We start from the raw sequence: 12,420 nt of genomic DNA on the forward strand, positions 1-12,420 counted from the left end.
GCTCAGACTCCCATTTTGTCATGGGTAAGTAAATGGTTTCATCTATGTCTGATAACATCTTATAAATTTTGGAGGTGAGTTTGGGATTTTTAAGGTCCATGAAATGTGTTACTGTAAGGGGAGGGTCTAGGTCTATTTGGGTCAGGCAGTATTTAGTGCTTATAGCTGATTTAAGCTGCTGATATTCTAGAAATTTGTTTATATTAATTCCATAGGTTGAGGATAACGTTGAGAGGGCCATAAATTTTCTATTCTGAATTATATGCTGGAACTGCTGGATTCCTTTGTTCTTCCATGAAGCAAAATGAATCATGTTTTGTTAATCAAAATGTCAGGGTTATTCCAAATGGGGGTAAGTTTACATGGAAATAATGTGAGGTTGCTTTTTTTAAGAAAATCCCACCAGGCTGTTAAGGATGAGCTGATGTTTAAACTTCTGAAGCATTTGTGTTGTTTAATTTTAGAACTGAAGAAAGGTAAATTAGAAATATCTAGGTTATCACAGAGATTTTGTTCAATGTCTAGCCAGGATTCATCCAGCACACCAGGATTCAGCCATTTTTGTACATAACACAATCTGTTCGCGGAGTAGTAGTCCTGGAAGTCTGGAAGGCCTAGTCCTCCTCTATCTTTAGGTTTTTTAATAGTTTTTAAACTAATCCGTGGGGGTTTACCTTCCCAGAGGTATTGGGAAATGAATGAGTCTAATGATTTGAACCAAGAAGTTGGAGGTTTGGAAGGAATCATTGAAAATAGGTAGTTAATTTTTGGGAGAATCATCATTTTTATGGCTGCAACTCTCCCGATTAGAGAAATGGGTAGAGTTTTCCATCTAGTGAGATCAGCCTCGGTTGTTTTAAGTAGTTGGGTGTGGTTTAGCTTGAGTAGATAAGAAAGCCTAGAGGAGATATTTATACCTAAGTACTTTATGTTGCCTGTTTGTATTTTAATAGATGACGGATTTAGATAATTGCAATTAATTGGTAGAATTGTGCTTTTAGACCAGTTTATGGAGTATTCTGAGACTGAGGAAAATCTGTTAATTAGGGAGATGATTTGGCAGATGGAAGATTGTGAATTAGGAGTAAATAGTAAAACATCATCTGCATAAAGACTTATTTTGTGTTCTAAATTTTTGGTTTGAATGCCTTCAATGTCTCGACTTTGCCTAATAGCAGCAGCTAGAGGTTCAATAAATAGTGCAAATAAAGACGGAGATAGTGGACAGCCTTGTCTGGTTCCTCTTTGTAAATTAAAGCTTGGAGATGTTTGATCATTTGTTCTGATACGAGCATTAGGAGAGGCATATAGTATTTTAATCCAGTTAATAAATGATTTTCCAAAGCCAAATTTGTTCAGGGTGGCTATTAAAAATTTCCAGTTGACCCGATCAAATGCCTTTTCTGCGTCCAGTGACAAAATGGTTGCTTCTCGGTTGTTGATGGTTGTATAATCTATGAGGTTGATTAATCTGCGCATGTTGGTAGATGAATGTCTACCCTTTATAAAACCTGTTTGGTCAGGATGTATTAGAGAGGGAACTACCTTCTCCAGCCTTCCCGCCAAAGCTTTGCAGATTATTTTAAGATCTGCATTAATCAGCGATATGGGTCGATAGCTGGATGGTGATGTGGGATCTTTCCCAGGTTTCAGAAGTAAGATTATATTAGCAGAATTCATATTTGGAGGTAGATAATTGTTGTCCTTAATTTCTATTGTCATTCTGAGAAAAATGGGAGCTAAGATTTGCCAAAACTCTTTATAAAATTCTGCTGGGAAGCCGTCTGGTCCTGGGGCTTTTTTACTAGGCATGTTGGTTAATGCTTTATGTAGCTCTTCTTTAGTAAAAGGGGACTCCAGGGCTGTGATTTGTTCCTCTGTTGGTCTAGGCAAATCTATGCTATTGAGAAAACTGTTGATGTCATTGTCAGAAGGATTAATTTGGGATGAGTAGAGAGATTGGTAAAAGTTTTTAAAAACTGAATTTATTGCAGCTGGATCATGTGTTGCATTTTCTGTTAGGTCTATGACTGATGAAATAGTTGTCTTCTCTTTGTTTATTTTGAGTTGATTTGCCAAATATTTCCCAGATTTATTACTGTGATCAAACCTCTCCAAGCGTAGTCTCTGTAATAAAAACTGTGTTCTTTGATTAGTTATTTCATTTAATTCGATTCTTACTTTCCTTATTTGTTGTAGAGTTTGTTCATCCGGAGAGTTGCTGTAGGTTTCCTCTAACAGTCTGATTTTTTGCTCTGAATCCACTAGTTTAGAGTTTTCTTTTCTTTTTTTGTGGGATGAGAAGGCGATTATTTTTCCTCTCATGACTGCTTTCCCGGCCTCCCATAAAAGGCACGAGGAAATACCTGGGTGGTCATTATTTTGAAGATATGAGGACCATTCTTTAGCAAAGAAATCTATAAAGTTAGGGTCTCTGAGCAACGATGTATTGAACCTCCAGCTCCTTAATGAAGGTGGTGATGTTTTGTTTTTAAGAGTTAGGGAAACTGGTGCGTGGTCGCTGATAGTAATGGGGTGGATCTGTGCTTCCGTAGCTATGCTCAACAAGGAGCTGTTAACCAAGAAATAATCTAGCCTGGAGTATGATTGATGAACTGTGGAGAAAAAGGTATAAGTTCTTTTCGTGGGGTGGAATAAACGCCAAACATCACAAAGACCAAAATCCTCCATGTACTGTTTAACAGTGTTTGTGGATTGCCAGATTCTAAGATTTCCTGTGTTATTTAGCTTATCCATCTCTGGATCTAAACACATGTTGAGGTCACCTGCAATGATTAGCGATTTGTCTGTATGTTCAGATAGCGCAGAGAAGAAGCAATGAAAGAATTTAGGGTCATCTACATTGGGGGCGTACACATTAGCTAAACACAGCTGCATATTTTGAGTGGAAAGAGTGACTATTGTAAATCTTCCTTCTGGGTCTATGACTGTACTAGTTTCTGTGAATTTAATTTCCCTATTTATCATAATTGTTACTCCTCTCTGTCTAGAATTATAACAGGCTGAATATACGTTGGGAAAATCTGCTGTGGCGAGAATATTCACTAAGGAATTAGACATATGAGTTTCTTGAAGAAACGCAAAATCAGTTTTGAGATCTTTTAATTTGCTCATTATTTTCAGTCTCTTCTCTCTGGTTCCAGCTCCGTGCACATTCCAAGTAACTAACCTTAGGGTGGACATGCTGCTGTTGAGGTGAATGTTAGAAACTGTATGTTATTGATGGAGGCAAAAATGAGTGTGCTTGATGTTGCTATGAGGCTTAATGTGTAATGCACAGTGCATGTGATGTAATGCTGGAAATCCTGAGTGTCTGAGTGTGTTGTGCAGATCAGTACTATTGTAGAGTGGCTGGGTTATGTGGCAGCTAAGGTGAGGGGGAGGGAATAGGGTGTGAAAAAAGAAAAAAGGGAAAGGAGTGCAGAGAAATAAGGAAACAGGGAGGGTAGAAACAGAACAAACCTATCATGAACAGGCTTGAAGCTGCTGAGGAGACTGGTGGTGATTTTATCTAAAGTGGAAAACCTTTATGCCCCGTGAGTTATGCCCAGTGTGTCACATATAAGCATAAACTAACACCTGTGCAGAGAGTGTAAAGGGTGTGGATACATATCTGGTTTAGAAGAGCCAGGGAGTGACGTTTGGGTCGCGGTGGAGCTGTCCATTCACATAGAGTCGGTCCACAGAGATGACAGCGCGGGCCCCTTCACTCAGAAATTTGTTCCTGATGGGGAACAGGATCCTTCGGCGCTCCAAGATTTCTTTGGGGAACTGATCATCCATCCTGAAGTCGGTTCCCCGGAGCTCCCTGCCACGGCGCCTCACCTCTTCCTTCTCCTTGTGAAGGACAAACTTGGCCACGATGGGTCTGGGCCTGCGCTTCCCAGGTCTCACTGCTCCCATGCGATGCACACGGTGAAAGTTTATGGTTTTAACTTTTTCCTCTGGAAGCTTTAGCTGGGTTTGAATAAAGTTTTTAATTTTTCTTCTGGTGTTTCTGGTATTCCCATGACCACCAGGTTATCTCTCATGGATCTTGATTGAAGATCCAGAATGGACTCCTTGATCTTCTTATTTTCTTCAGAGAGTTGGCTCATTCCATCAGTGATGGACTTTACCGACTCCCTCAGCGCTGAATTCTCCGCGGTCAGGGTTTCCACTTGTTTTTGGGAAAATTCTAGAGCATCCTTGATCTCTTGAAATTCCCAGTGAAGAACTTCCAGGAGGGAAAGACGGCTGTCGAAGCTGGATAGTTTTGCATCAATGCTAAGAAGCATATCCCACGCGTTAGATTCAAACTCCGTCTTCGGTGGAGAAGCTCCCGGTGATTCTTCGGGTCGGCTCCGCTTGGTGGGGGCGGCTGGCTTGGCTGACTGAGGGGTTTTTCCCATGACGAGACGCTCGTATTGCTCGTCGATGTAGCTTGTCAGGCTGTCCAGATCCTCCTCGCTGCTGCAGCTCTCCAGGACGTTCGGAGTTTTCTTTGGAAAAAAATCGGGGGGGGGGAATGACACTGGGACGGTGTATTTATCCCAAAAAAGAAGAAAAAGAGAGAAAAAAGATATTCCGCTGGCTTGTTTGTTGTTTTAGTTTCCCAGGATTAAATCATCTTATTTTCCACCAGGTCTCGAGCCGGTCCGCGTCACAGCGTCATGCTAACCCGGAAGTCTGCTAACCCGGAAGTCTTCCTTTTTTGAGTATTCCTCTAAAACCCTGCTCTCTGAGCACCAGGTCCTCCCAATCCACAAAAACCAGTTGGTTCTCACATTTATACGTATGAAAGTGAAGAACAGCCCCTTCCAGGAAGAATCTGCACTGCCAGCAACGCCCTCGGGCTTACACACACACACTTTCTCAGTGGAGCTAGCAGGGATTGGCAAAACCCTTTCCTTTTATATGTACAATATACACGTCCATCTCTGCAAAAGTTCGTATGTTGTTTGTTTTTGTGAGTGAGACGCAGACACGCTGCCACGGCACCCACAAAGAACGAAAGGCGGTGGCTCAGAGATCAAGTTGTCTTTCTTCCAGGTAAGAAAATTAGCTGCAAAAATAATTAATATTCCATAAAATAATTGTTCTTTAGTGTGCCAAAGGTAAAAGATTATCACGTATATGGATATACAGTAGTTTACTCTGAAAGGCTTAAGAAAAGCAATCAAAACCCATTCCGATGAAAACTGTGTTTTCAGTGTTTTTAACATGTTCTTGTGGCATTTTACTTATGATGAAGGACATATATAATGAAAATTAAGGTTAAAATTGCATTTCTGATTATTTCTTTATTTAAATGGCTGGGAATCTGGAGCGGACAAAAAAATGCCATTGAAAAACATTTTTTAGATGTGACAAAGGACCTACTACGCCAAGCCACAAGATTCATTCTCCGCTCCATTCGGATGCATCCACTTGCAGAAAAATAGATCTATGTACGCCTTAGTTTAGCTTACACGGCTGGATAGCTCCAAAATTGCTTGCCATTTTTGTTGCAGTAATGCAGTAATGCTAATGTTGCGGTAATGCTAGGTTGGGGTCATGAGGGGATGTAAACTCAAGGTAGAGCACATAAACAGATGGATGGTGGGAAATCATGGCAGGCTTACTCCAGTCCAACAGAACCACCCACACCTCAAAGGAGAATTTCTAATGAACTACTGCTGCTCTGCAGAAACTATGTCCTAGAAAACAACACAGTGTTTTTGATGGTTAAAAAATGACACCATCATAATTAAAAGACCACTGGGAATGCTTTTAAAATAGATCAAAGATCATTGGAGTGGAACTTTAATGATACAGTTTGGTGCACAAATGAGACAATGTTGTAAGAAACGCTTGAAAATGTTTAATTTATGGATGCAGTGCATTGTTATTTAAACTATTTCAAGTGATTATCCACCTTTGTAATCATTTCATCACATATAACAGCTTTTTTTTTTAATTGTTGTATTGTGTTTTGTTTGGTAACTAAAACGCCACTTGCAAAAGGTTTGTCTTTCACTAAGTCAAAGATAAGTAATTAAGTGCTTCATCAAACACACTCTATAAAACTTGCAAAATAAAGTGATGGTTTGTACAGATTGTACATAAAAAGACATTTGCCATTTTTATAATAGAAGACACCCAGCACACTAACTGGCAGACAACCTTTAACACACTTCGAACAGTTGAATGCAGCAGCTGCAAGAAGATCCCTTACATTCCTCATCTCACCTGCTGTAGATTCTCCAGCTGAGCTGCATATTTTTGGACTTTTGCTGCACAATACTGCAATATCCTTCATGTTTCCCTCCAAACTGTTAGTATTTCATTCCTCTTTTGGTGTTAACAGATGTTGAAAAGAAATGCAAATATTGTAAAAGATATGTTACATTACACTAACAATAAAAAAGGTTTGAATTAGAAAACAATTACTTACACATTTCTAAAGGTTTAAAAAACGACTCTATATGAAATAACTTTTTAAGCATTTTTTTGCAGTTCTTTTAGTTAAAACTAATTTGGACTCTCTTAAATGTCCTTTATATTTCTTCGTTTGACTATTATTGCTAAGATGCATTAAAATATATGCAATATATGGTGTGGTTTGGGATTTAACAACTCACTACAAATCTAAACATAGTCATTTGACAATGATGAGTACGCAGTTCCTTTCCAACTTGAAGCATTCAAACACAGATCTTTTTTAAAAATGGTGCTTTGTACATTTAAGTTTGTTATAAATATGCTCCATTCCTATTTACTTTTTAGATGATGTGACATTTGGGATTAGGAAAAATGTAAACCAAAAGTTACGATTTCATACCATGATTGAGCCAAAAGAAACCATTTTCTAACATGCATACCTTAAAGTTCTTTCCAATTCATCTCTGTCTGTCAAATCTCCTCCTCTTGGCTCATAAATTACAGAGTAAAAAAAACAAAAGTAACTTTTGTTTATTCTGAGATTGTCTATTAAGCCACAATTAAATATGATGTGGGTCCATTTCAAGCAGTCTGTCCCTATAAAGGTCAGTGATTCATTTACCGGTACTTCTTGGTAAATTAGGTTTTGTTGTAAAATATTGAGTCACCTGCCAATAAGGCATTTGGAATTTACAAAAGAATGACAGTAAATGCTTGCCTTTAAACCACAACCATTCAGAACTTCACTCCTCCAACTTGGCACATTCAAATTACAGACCACACATTGAAACAATTATGAGAATAATGTGGAGTGTTTTAACAGCTGTGCACTGAAGGAGGGCGGGCGGGAGCCGGTTGGACTTAGTGGATCACTGAATCACTATTGCATTCAATATAAACAAGAGAAATAAGGGCATAAAAAATATTTTCAGTGGGTGATGTAATAGATTAGGAATAGAGGTTGTTACGTTCACAAACGAACAGGTCTAGGGCGGAGGTGTACGTAACATAAACACACACAATGAGGAACTTTTAAAGATTTTATTGGACGTGGAGTTGGGGAGGTAGGGACAAAGGTTGGGCCAAAGGAATGAAATTAATAGAACAAAACTCAGCCTGGCTATCAAAGCGCTAAAACTAAAACAAGAAAAGAAAAGACTCACTGCCTTATCTATAAAGTGATGATAAAACATACAAGGGGTGGCACCAACCAACTTACTTAGTGTGTCTAACAGAACGCAAGCTGCATGAGGTGTACAGGGTACCCTGTCTTACCTGTCCACAAACCTCCCACAATCTCCAACACAGCAAGCTCAAAACATTCATCTGGTAGTGATCCAGGAAGAGCTTCCTCCTCCAGTGGTTCACAGGAGCTTATATGCAGGCCTGGTGGCTGGCTTTGGGGCCTGATTGTGCAGCTGGTCAGGTCTCCACCAGGTGTCTTCACTCAGCTCGTTAAGCACATGCAGAGGAAAGAAACAAAAGAAAGACTTGAAAAACCCCTGCATGTAACACCCCCACCCATACAAGACCAAACATGTTTGGTACAATGCAAGAGGGAAAAAAAAAAAAAAAAAAAATTCTCATTCCAGGACTGCTCTGGACAAAGCATCAGCCATCACATTTTCAGAGCCCTTTTTATGTTGTATGTCCAAGTTGTAGTCTTGACAAATTAGGGACCACCTCATAAGACGCTGGTTGTTGTTGTACATTTGGGAGAGAAAAACTAAAGGGTTGTGGTCTGTAAACACCTTTATCGGTACACAACTAGAGCCTAAATACACTTCGAAGTGTTGCAGGGCTAACAACAGTGCAAGTGTCTCCTTTTCTATAGTTGAATAGTGTAGTTGGTGTTTGTTGAACTTGCGGGAGAAGTACGCAACAGGATGGTCAATGTTGTCCTCATCTTCTTGCAATAGGACCGCACCTGCTCCCACAGAACTAGCGTCAACTTCAAGCTTGAAAGGCCTGGAAGAGTCGGGAGCAGACAAGACAGGATTGCAGCACAGGATGCCTTTGAGGTTGTTGAAAGCCTGCTGGCATTCGTTAGACCACACAAAAGGCACAGAAGGACTAGTCATCGATGTTAAGGGTGCAGCAACAGAAGAAAAGTTCCTACAGAACCGACGATAATAACCAGCCATCCCCAGAAAGCGACGGAGTTCTCTCCTGGTGGTAGGTATTGGAAAGTCCTTGATGGCCAGCACCTTAGTATTAGCTGGACATATCTTCCCACTGCCAACCTGTTGTCCAAGGTAAAGGACTGTGCCTTTCCCAAACTCACATTTTGCGAGGTTCAACGTTAATGAGGCTGCTGACAAACGCGTGAAGACTTTCCTCAGAGATGACACATGGCTGTTCCAGTCATCCGAGTACACCACAATGTCATCAAGATATGACCTACAATTTCTAACATCCCCCAGTACTTTACTCACCAGCCTTTGGAAGGTTGCAGGTGCATTGCACATCCCGAAAGGCATGACCGTATACTGGAGAAAGTAGTCAGGTGTAACAAAAGCTGAAATATCAGAAGCACGCTTAGTCAGAGGAACCTGCCAATACCCTTTTAGCATATCCAGCTTGGTCACAAATTTTGCGGGACCGATCTCATCTATACAGTCATCAATAAGTGGTAACGGATGGGCATCTGGTACTGTAATCGCGTTCACTTTACGATAATCGGTACAGAACCGAGGGCTTCCATTTTTTTTAACCTCCAAAAGACAAGGGGAGCTCCAAGGACTACTACTTGGAATGGCTAAACCATGCTGCAAGAGGTACTCCACCTCTTTCCTCATCAGGCTTCTCTTTACCGGGTTAATCCGGTATGCATTCTGCTTGATTGGGGAAGCGGTAGTAAGAACAATGTCATGTTCAATATATGTTGTCTGAGAGGGTACATCACCAAAAAGACATTGAAAGTCCCTAATCAATGCCTCTAAATCTCTAAACTGACTTTCTGATAGGTGAGCTAGGTGGAAAGGCAAGTTAGACATTATGTCACTATTACACAATTTAATCCCCTGAGTTCCAATGTCGGACAACAAAAAGTCATTGTCTTCAGGTGGAGATGCAGTCAAGGCTAAAGCCACAGGCAAACTATCTGTGTTGGCATCTTGAGATTGCTCCTGATTTTGCATCTCACGAGTGTAGTACGGTTTGAGCATGTTAACATGACACACTCTTGTACTGCGACGCCTTTCAGGGGTTCGAATGAGGTAATCTGTTGCACTTAACTTCTTCTCCACAATGTAAGGTCCAGAAAACTTGGTAGACAAGGCTGATCCAGGTTTGGGCAAAAAAACCAATACCTTGTCACCGCACTCAAATGACCTTACTATGGCCTGCCGATCGTAATGTCGCTTCATCTTCTCCTGAGAGAAAACTAAGTTGTTCCTTGCCAGAGAACAAGCCTGCTGGAGTCTGGCCCTTAGTTTGGCAACATACTCTGGAACGCTCTTAAGTTCCTTTGTCTGAGAAACAAGAGTTTCTTTTAACATTTTAAGTGGACCCCTGACGTCATGTCCAAACACCAACTCTGAAGGACTGAATCCAAGAGAGTCTTGTACAGCCTCACGAGCAGCAAACAAAACAAAGGGAATGCTTTCATCCCATGTCTTCTCTGAGTCATAACAGTGCTTCCGTAACATAGCCTTAAGAGTCTGATGAAACCGCTCCAGAGCTCCCTGACTCTCAGGGTGATATGGGCTGGAAGTCACGTGTTTGATCCCAAGACACTCTAATGCTCGGGCAAAGGTTCTTGATTTAAAATTCGTTCCTTGATCCGATTGGATTTCTGTTGGGAGTCCGAACACTGTAAAAAATTTCACCAACGCTTTGGTGATTACTGGGGCTGTAATCTTTCTCAAAGGGATGGCCTCAGGAAACCTAGTAGCAGCACACATTATAGTTAATAGGAATTGGTTCCCCATCTTTGTTTTTGGCAATGGCCCCACACAATCTATTATTACTCTTCCGAATGGCTCTCCTATTGCAGGGATGGGATGGAGTGGAGCAGGTCGTATCACCTGATTTGGTTTACCTGCCACCTGACATTTATGACATGTTTTACAAAACCTTACAACATCTGCCCTGAGGCCAGGCCAGAAAAAATGCCTCAGGATCCTGTTATAGGTCTTGTTAACCCCCAAGTGTCCAGACCAGGGGTGGTCATGGGCCAAGGACAGAACCTTGTTACGGTAATCTGTGGGCACCACAACCTGATACACATCCCTGCCTCCGGTTTCCAATCCATCTGACCATCGTCGCATCAGCAGATTATTGTCAAGGAAGTAAGCAGTTGTTTTTCTCCTAGCCTCCTCCTTCAAGACAACAGAAGACAAACACCTGGAAAGGGTTACATCATATCTTTGAGCCATGATAAAGTCTTTACGACTAGCAGGATTTGGATCGGCAATGCTGGTGAGAGGAGGCACAACTTGTTTCACTTCCTTTGTGCGCTCTTCTCCGTCAGACGACTCATCTGTGGCAAGAAATGAGTCAGACAGGTCAATTTCACCCTTCTTGGATCGGGCCCTGGTCACAACGCATGATGGAAAAAGAACATCATCCATCAATTTATCTGGCACATCATCCATGCTAGGGCTGTCGAGTAACTCAGGGACTGGGGTGACTTTCCCCCCAGCCAAATCATTACCTAAAATGAGGTCAACGCCGTCGATAGGCAGAGCTGAAAGAACTGCTACTTTAACCATTCCGGTTACAAGTGATGACTTCAGGTAGATCGTGTGCAAAGGAGCAGAAACCAGGTTTGCTCCAATTCCCTGAATCATGACAAAGGAACCACACGATGACGCCTCTGTTAAGGGCAGAACACCGTCACGGACTATAGATTGTGACCCTCCAGTGTCTCTTAAGATTCTTACAGGACACTGGACAGCCGTGTCATCAGTAAGAGACACAACACCAGTTGAGACAAATGGCTTGAAACAGGGGTCCATGTTGATACCCTCCTGTTGACGTGGGAGATCAGAACATGTAGCCTGCATCAATCCCATTCCCTTTGGTTGACTAGAAGAGGTTGACTTCTTCTTCAGGGCATAGCAGTCAGCAATAAGATGTCCCCTTTTGTGGCAGTAAAAACATGAGCGAGGGGGTGACAATGGTGGCTTTGGTTTATCTGAATGGCTAAGGCGAGTTAATAGAGGATCAGAGTGGCTTTGAGAGTGAAGTGCCCCAAATACATTTTTGTGTGTCAACACAAACTCGTCAGCTAGGACAGCCGCCTTAGACAGAGAAGACACTTTTTGTTCATTTAAGAACACCACAAGCTTTTCTGGCAAAGCTCTCTTGAAGTCTTCTAGCAAGACCAGCTGACGTAGTGCTTCAAAGTCATCTTTGACATTGCTAGAAGCACACCACTTGTCAAAGAGATTCCCCTTTTCACGTGCAAACTCCACAAAAGTCTGCTCACTGGACTTTTTGTGGTTCCGATACCTCTGCCTGTATGCCTCAGGCACTAGTTCATATGCACGTAGTATAGCTTCTTTGAGGACACTGTAATCCAAGCTTTCCTGTAAAGACAAAGCAGACACAACTTCTTGGGCCTTTCCAACCAATTTGCAATGGAGCAAAATAGGCCACATGTCTTTTGGCCAGTCTAGTGCACTAGCAACCCTTTCAAATGCATTGAAATACGAATCAACTTCTGACTCCCTGAATGCTGGTACAAGTGCAATATTTCTACTGACATCAAAACTGTGCTTTGTTAAAACGTCCCCCGATTTTTCAGATAGTGAGGGTTGAAACTGTCCTGAGGAAATTTTCATGGCTTCGAGTTCTATCTGGCGGAGCCTGATCTCTTTTTCGGCTTCAATTTCTAATTTTTTCACCTGGAGACGTAGGTCGTACTCTGCTTTTCTCACCCTCTCCCTCTCTTCTGCTTCCAAATGGAGTCGAGTTAGCCGTACTTTTAGTTTGGCACCGGAACCAGAAACATGAGGAGAGGATGCATCAAAGCGGGGCAAGGTGACAGGC

The sequence above is a fragment of the Oryzias latipes genome, chromosome 19, assembly GCF_002234675.1.
Source record: "Oryzias latipes chromosome 19, ASM223467v1".
NCBI lineage: Eukaryota > Metazoa > Chordata > Actinopteri > Beloniformes > Adrianichthyidae > Oryzias > Oryzias latipes.